Source organism: Gekko japonicus, unplaced genomic scaffold, assembly GCF_001447785.1.
Source record: "Gekko japonicus isolate JY-2015 unplaced genomic scaffold, Gekko_japonicus_V1.1 scaffold105, whole genome shotgun sequence".
Classification (NCBI taxonomy): Eukaryota; Metazoa; Chordata; class Lepidosauria; order Squamata; family Gekkonidae; genus Gekko; species Gekko japonicus.
Genome location: NW_015167532.1, coordinates 1,475,394 through 1,483,662, shown reverse-complemented (window position 1 = coordinate 1,483,662; position 8,269 = coordinate 1,475,394).

Sequence of the window (8,269 nt, the reverse complement as noted above, 5' to 3'; positions counted from 1 at the left end):
ACTCGCAGATCTGTCCTCACAGAGGAGAGAGAGCTTCTCCCTGAGTAAGACTTGGCCTTAAAGGTGCCATCGGACTGTTTTGGGCTGGGGGTCCAGGGGGGGCTCTGCAACTTACCTGGCTGCTTCTTGCTCTGACTGAGGGCTGTTGGGAGCAGGGGGTGGGGCTTGTTGCATATGCCTGCTCCCTGGGCTCCTTACTGCCGGAGCTCCGCTCCTGTGCGCTCCTGCAGGAAATGACCCCTGCAACTGTGTGAGGATACATATGCTTGATATTATTGGGGCTGTTTGATTATATTAATACTAGCAGTAAAGCCCATTGTGAAAGCAATACAACGAGATCTAGAAAGAGGCTCTGGGGGAGTGCTCTGGCTTTGGGCAAACAGTATCAATTTGCTGTGGTGACCTCAGCAGGGTATAATGACAGAGTCCACTGTTTTCTCCAGAGGAACTGATCTCTGCTACCTGAAGAGCAGTTGTAATTGTGAGTGATCTGTAGCCCTCACCTGGAGATTGGCAGCAATTGTTACCCAGGACAAAATGGCTGGTTTGGAGGGTGTAGTCTATGGCATTCTACCTGTCTGAGGTCCCACCCCTCTGCAAACCCCACCCTCTCCAGGCTCCACCCCTCAAATCCCCAGGAATTTGTCAGCATGTAGTTGGCAACCCCATCTCCTTCCCAGCTAACCATCAACCTACCATTATCTGCCCCTTTGACTTCAGCTGACTTCTGCCCTCCCTTCTGCAGAGCAGTTGTAATTCTGAGTGCTCTCCAGCCCTCACCTGGAGATTGGCAACAATGGTTCCCTATGTGGGACTGACTGGTTTGGAGGGTGGAGTCTATGGCAGTGTACCTGTCTGAGGTCCCACCCCTCCTCAAACCTCACCCTCTTCAGGCTCCATCCCTCAAATCTCCAGGAATTTCCCATCTGGAGTTGGCAACCCTATCAGGACTGGCCCCAATGTGTTTTCTCCCAAAGGCCAAAGTAGGTGACAGGACCAAGCTTAGTTGCCTACCAACAGGCATTGAGGGGAATGTAGGGTTGCCAGCTCTAAGGAGGGAAATACCTCGAGTTTTGGGGGGTGGATTCTGTAGTGGGCAGCATTGGGCGGGGTGGGGGGGCGGAAGGACTCAGCAGGTATAATGTCATGGGGTCTACCCTCCAAAGCAGCCATTTTCTCCAGGGGAAACTGATCTCTGTCATCTGGAAATCAATTGTAGCAGTGGGAGATCTCCAGGTCCCACCTGGAGTTTGGCAACCCTAGGGGAAAGTGTGCTGCACAGCAGGGGGTTGAAGAGAATGGTTTGATGGGTGCTGGGCCAAGATTGGCAACAATAGTTCCCCAGGAGCAAATAACTGGGTTGGAGTCTATGACACTGTAACCTATCTGAGGTCCCCATCTCCCCAGGCAGCTTTTAAAACATGATCCTGGGACCTACACACCACCAGACATTCCAACTCCCTTGCGGGGGAGGGGGGAGTATGAGGTGTGGAATGGAGTGAAGTCCAATCAGCTTCCATATGCAAAAGACCTTGAAGGTTCCATATGCAACTGACATTCCAACTGCCTTGCGGGGAGGGGGGTGAGTTTGAGGTGTGGAATGCAGTGAAGTCCAATCAGCTTCCATATGCAAAAGACCTTGAAACACTGGGCGGGACTGCACAAAGCAGCCAGTCAACCCAGCCAGCGTCTTCTGACTGACAGTTCAAGCGTCCATACACTAAAGGAGTGCATTTTAGAACTTTGGCACCCACTATTCAATTATATATAAGGAGAGATGCTCCTCTATAGAATGGTCTCTGGTTTCCATTTTTACACTCAGGTCACAGTATTTTTAAAGCTTTTCTACGAGCCTTGTGTCTTTGTCAGATCAACACTTAGTAGTTATTTGTCTGTGATCCCCTTAAACCAGGCAGCAACCCACGGTAGCAATTCCTTTGATAACAGGAGTGTGAGGCGACGGAAGAAAGGATTCTTCCTTTGGTTTCCTCCAGAATGAATTTAAACAACACTGGTTGGTGAAACTTAAACACCCCCGACTTGTGTCTTGAATACATGTGCTTGCCTACCCCCTCACCCACACTCACGAACAATAATTCCTTTGGTTTAGAGTTATTCAGTACTGCCATCAACAAATTGTTTTCATCCTTACAGCTATGTGAGAAAGTCCCCTTGGGACGTGGGGCTGTTCTGGAAACAAATAGAAGGGAAATAAATACTGTCCATTTCCCCCGACAACCACTTTTCCCCTGGAATGTCTTCCCTCAGACACTTTTATTCTAAATTAACATGGGTCCAAAACTGTGGCAGGGGGAGAGGGTAAAAACAGCTGGGGGGAGTTTCAGGGTAAAAGTGAGTAGCAGGAGACCTTACGTTTCATATATTTTTCTGATGAAAACTGGCCATTGTCTTGCTAGGAAAGGGGAGGTTATTGGGATTTGCCGTTCTTTATTTTTCATTGGGGGCTGCAGTGGCTCAGAGGTTAAGATGCTGAGCTGCAGACCGGAAGGTCTGTAGTTCAACAGTTCGAGACCCTAGTGCCATGTGACAGAGTGAGTCCCGTCTCTGGCCTCAGCTCCTGCCAACCTAGCAAGAAATCCGAAAGCAAGAAATTGCAAGTAGATAAATAGGTACCGCTTCGGTGGGAAGATAACAGCGTTCTGTTCGCATCGGCATTTAGCCATGCCGGCCACATGACCACAGAAAAGTCTTTGGGCAACGGTGGCTCTTCAGCTTGGAAACGGAGATGAGCACTGCCCCCTAGAGTCAGATTTGACTGGCTTTCGAGCAAGGGAAACCTTTACCATTACCTGTTTTTCATTGGAGCAATGTCTGTGCTTCCTGGGAACTCTCCATGGTGCTGAAAACACTATTATCTGATCCCTGATGTCAGCTGCCTCTTGGTATCTGTCACCTGTCACTCCTCATTCATCATCCCAAAGCCTTCACAGGTGTCCGACACAGTGGTACAGGAAAACTTCCAAAACAACATTCACGGGAACATACTGTCAATGATTAAATGACATTTATAGGCTGCAGTTGTGGTCAGACCTGTCAATAATTCAGAGAGAATCTAAGTGCAAATTAAACTTTCCCAGCAGTCTGTCTAGATTTTAGGTCTTGCAGTTTCTATGGCAGTTTGCACTTGGGGAAAAGTGAGAAAATGGAATAAACACATTTTTTTATTCCTCCCAGTTAACTCTTTACTCTTAAAAGAGTTTCTGTGTCCTGGACTTTCCTGGTCACCTTTACAATACCTCAGAAGAGTCAGATTAAATTTAAGAACCCCAAAGCATGTTTTTATGATGTTACAAAAACAACTCAGTTTATAGTTAAGTGACTAGAAGAGATGGGAGTAATGGAGTTACTGAAGTAATGGAGTTAAAAAGGAATGAAGGAGATAGTTATCCCAATCTATGCTCCAATGTTTACATGGAATTCTTGTGCCTTTGGGGTTATTTGGTGTGTTTTTTTTAAAGTAACTACATATGAAAAAGTCTGGCAGAAAATAAACGTTTAAAAAGGGATCTTTTGGAAACTCCAGTAGAATATAGCATGTGGATGAGCCCCATTGCCTGAGCTTACATAAACGTTGACCACAGTTGGCTGCAAAGGGGCAAGTGTGCATGTGGTCTCTCCCGCTCTTGGTGGCTCTGATTTCATACAAATATAACTTAGCTACTGATTGCATCTTTGCAATAAGTTGATAAGGAGTGCACGGCACAGGTGCTTCACTGCCATTCTCCTCTCTGCTTCCTCATCCACATTCAGGTCCTGCTGCTCTCAAGTGCTCGCTGCACAGCTTTCTTTTGGAAACACAATTTTCACTCATGCTCCTCCCCGAGGCCTGGATAATGACAGACAGGCCTTATACAAGCTAAGGCGTGATTAGCTACCTGCATGTGTGCATTTTGAGAGAGAAATGTGAAACCCTGGCTTGCAATCACACCACAGCATAGTATTTGCAAGTGATTGAGAAATCAGTTATATTCCCGGAGCCACTGTGGAAGCCTGGAGATTTGCGAATCATGAGCAACATCACTTGTAGACTAATCTTAAAGGTGTAGGCATAGTTGCAACAAAGCGCAGAAGGTTCGTTTTAGCACAGGCGTGTCCACTACTCAGTCAGTAGTATTTTCTGCTATGTCCGTGATTGGTGTTGCGATCGTTGTAAGGCAGCCTGGGAAATAAATGGATGAAGTGGTTTTTATATCTTGCTTTTCTCTACCTTAAGGAGTCTCAAAGTGGATTACAATCGCCTTCCCCTTCCTCTCTCCACAACAGGAGCCTTGTGAGGGAGGTGGGGCTGAGAGAGTTCTGAGAGAACTGGGACTGGCCCAAGGTCACCTGGTAGGCTTCAGGTGGTGGAGAAGTAGGGAATCAAACCCGGTTCTCCAGATTAGAGTCTGCTGCTCTTAATGACTACACCATGGTGGCTCTCCCATGGGCTTGAAGCCCACGTGTCTTCCTCAGTCCTTTCTGCACCGTAAGGTAGAGCAGACTCTCTGGCCAGGAAGGAAAGAGTAATATGATATCTATGCATCAGCTAATCATAGGGATGTGTTGGGGAGGGGAGGGACCTCCGTGACATATGATGCCATGGACGAGTAGGGACCAGTGTTCCCTCTAAGCTGAGTTAATGTGATATGGCGCACAGTTTTTTAGCCTCCAGCTCGCATATTTTTATCTCAGCTCAGGAAGGAGGGCTCCAGAGCAGACTAATGTATGCAGCAGCCAAATTGCTCGCTCACAACTTTAATGCTGGTAACTCACAAAGTAGAATGTTTGCTCAGGAGATGCCACAGCCTTAGAGGGAGCCCTGGTTCCAATTCCAGAAGCTCTCCAGGCCCCACGCTGAGATGGGCAGACTTATCTAATCAAAATTCAACCCCCCAAAACTCTGCTAATGTAGTTGTCATAATTAATCTTTTTTTCAGTGACAGCCTGGTGCCTGGCTGCCTGGCTTAGAGTTTAGAGAGGGCAGGGAGAGAGTGACTCAGTAGCTTCACAGCTGCAGAGACGTTTCCCCAGATCCTGCCACCAAAGAGGAGTACACGAATAGGTCTCTCTTTTGAAAGTGTTTCTCCCAATCAAATTGCTAGCTTGGGGACTGCATCGATTCTACATAAGCAATTGTTCCAGCTTTCTGGAAGGAGAAGGAGAAGAGGAGGAGGAGGAGGAGGAGGAGGAGGAGGAGGAGAGTGGATTTATACCCTGTCCTTCACTTCCAAAGGAGTCTCAGAGCAGCTTACAAACTCCTTTCCCTTCCCCTCCCCACAACAGACACCCTGTGAGGTAGGTGGGGCTGAGAGAGCTCTTGACAGAAACTGCTCTTTTTTCAAGGACAGCTCTTGTCAGAACTATGGCTTGCCCAAGGTCATCCAGCAGGTGCAAGTGGAGGAGTGGGGAATCAAACCCGGTTCTCCCAGATTAGAGTCCACGCACTTAACCACTGCACCAAACATCTGCACAATAATCTTCAGGCTTGATTTGATCTAGAACCCACTTATTTGTCTTCTACACCAAACTGGTTGTTCTCTGGTATGGCGCCAGTAAGGCACAAAGCAACCATTTTGTTTGCACACCCTGAAATAAGGGCAGCACAGCCAATTGTGAACAGACCTGCTCACACTGGTTGTCCTCCCCCTGCTTTGGTTGCCTCAGCCACCTGAGGCTACCCGAGGAAGGGCCTTTTCTGCCGTGGCACCAAAACCTTGGCCCTCCCCAGGGAGATTTGTCTGTCTCCCTCTATCAGAGTCTTTTACCAGAGGGGAAAGACTGTTTTGTTTTATCTGGCATACCCTCCCGTAACAGTTATTGGCCCTCCATCTAGTGTCGTTTATATGTTTTTAATTGGATTTTGTCTTTCAACTGTACTTTCATTGTTTAAAATGTTTTATGTTCGCCGGCTTGTGGACCCCGATTGGGTGGAGAGGTGGCATAAAAATGTTCCAGACAGATACATTGTTTTTTGTAAAAGGCCCGTCTCGTGCCAAACAAACATACTTCTCACCTGCAAATTCTTTCCTGACCCTTACTCGAGCATGTATATTCTCCTGTGCAATTCAGCATTCCGGTAAGCAAGCCCTAAACCTCTGAGTCACAGCCGAGAGACAAGGTAATGTTGGGTTCCCATCTTTCCCGGGCAATGCTGGCATTATTGATTTTGATAAACATGCTTTTATATTCCCCCAGTGTGAGCTGTTTTGACACTAGAGCTATGAAATATTTCTCAGGTCAACTCGGAGACAATTTCCCCCCCTGATGAAACTGTCAGGCCTCGTCCCTTCGTACTTCTCAGAGGAGACAGCGGGAGTCTCATCAATTTTGCTGCCATTCTGCATTTCCCTTCCTTGAAATCCACCTCTTGGTTTAACTCATTCCTGTTGTTGCTTCAGGATCACTGGCAGATGCCCTGTTCTTTGCTTCATCTTATCGTTTCGGCTGCGCTCAGGACTCTCCTTATTGCAAGGTTCTCATTTTAATTATTTGCTGTCCTAGAATGACTCATCCTGCTGAAAAACACTAATTATTTTTTATGATGTCGGTAGACACAGACACTGGGGCCAGTCTTCTAATAGTTGCAGAGCCGTCATCATGTCTGATGGTTACCAGTATTGCAAACAAGTCAGTAAAAGTTTCTAGTCCACAACAAACATTATTGCTTGCACAGGAACATTTGGCTTCTGAGGGAGCTTTGATTCTTGACAGCTTATACCCCAAAAAGCTTCAGCATCTGTTGGAATATGCAAGGTCTGTTGTGCATAGATAAAGAAAATGACAAGAACATCCTGCAGGGGGCAGCAGAGGGGACAACTAGTTAGCATAGTGAGATTAGGGACTTCCTACTATTTTCAAATAGTCTCCTTCCTGTCTCCTGATTGGCTCAGTTAAGGTGCCCCCCCTGCTCCTACTGAGTTCTCTCTGCTGCTGACTTCCTCCTAGCTAGTTAGACAGACCTCTCTTTCTCTCTCCTCTTTCTTGTTCTCTTCTTAATAAACTGACTTTATTCTTTATTCAGATTGCGCTCCGCTTTACTGCATACCTACACTCTGCCAACAGCATCTAGTGTTGGGGTTTTTTTGTGGAGGGGGAAAAAAGTACAGAAAAGTTGCCAACGACTGTTAGCCTCTTGTCTTCAGACTGGAAGTCTGAAGTTATCTGGGCCAGATACAGGTGTACCAGCTCGGTGAGACCTAGGTGTCATCACGTCCAGAAATCTGTTGTGCAGCTGGGAAATTTGACAAGCAGTGTCTTTTTCCCCACCTGTCGGAGGCTGGGGGGGGCGTGGAGAGAGAAAGAGCTGCTCTTTTCAAATGGAGCAATTTGCTAGAACAATGGAGCTGTCAAGAGCTGTCAAATGCCGGGCAATTAGCTTCAAAGTTAAATGTCTTCAGCTTTCAGGTGGGGGCAATATGCCTCTGTGTTTGCTTTTCGCTGCAGAAACTCGACCTCAAAGTCTGTCATACACCTGAAGATGGTTCGGGCTTTAAACATTGTTTTGGGGGAAAAAATCACAAAATGTTAACAAGCTGGTGTGTGTAATCTCTCAAGGCCTCCTCTCTCTGTAAATGTCATTAAGGAGCCGCAGCAGCCAGCTCAGATTAGCGTAAAAGGTAAAGGTAGAGGTTTCCCTTGCTTGAAAGCCAGTCGAATCTGACTCTAGGGGGCGGTGCTCATCTCCGTTTCAAAGCCGAAGAGCCAGCGCTGTCCGAAGATGTTTCCGTGGTCATGTCGCCGGCATGACTAAACACCAAGGCGCACGGAACGCTGTTACCTTCCCACCAAAGTGGTACCTGTTTATCTACTTGCAATTTCTTGCTTTCAAACTGCTAGGGTGGCAGGAGCTGGGACCAGAGATGAGAGCTCACTCCGTCATGTGGCACTCGGGTCTCAAACTGCCGAGCAACAGACCTTCCGGTCTGCAGCTCAGCATCTTAACCTCTGAGCCACCACGGTACCTTCAGATTAGCACAGCTGATGGCAAACATGGAGCTGGGATTGGTGGGTGTCCTTTTTGGGAGCACAGCTCCCAAGTCATAAACCCTCACCGCTGATATAACTCTGGTAATGTTTGTAGGAGCCGTCGTGAAATAATTTGCCATGAGCAATATTGCAGCTGTGTGCACACAGCCCCCCCCCAAATAAAACTCAGACGATAAAGTCAGAGGCTGCGACTGTATTTGGCCTCAAATAGATGCGGTCTGTGAACATCTCGGAAGCAATCTGCCATCACAGCAGGCCGAGATGGGTGACACTGCTTTTGTGA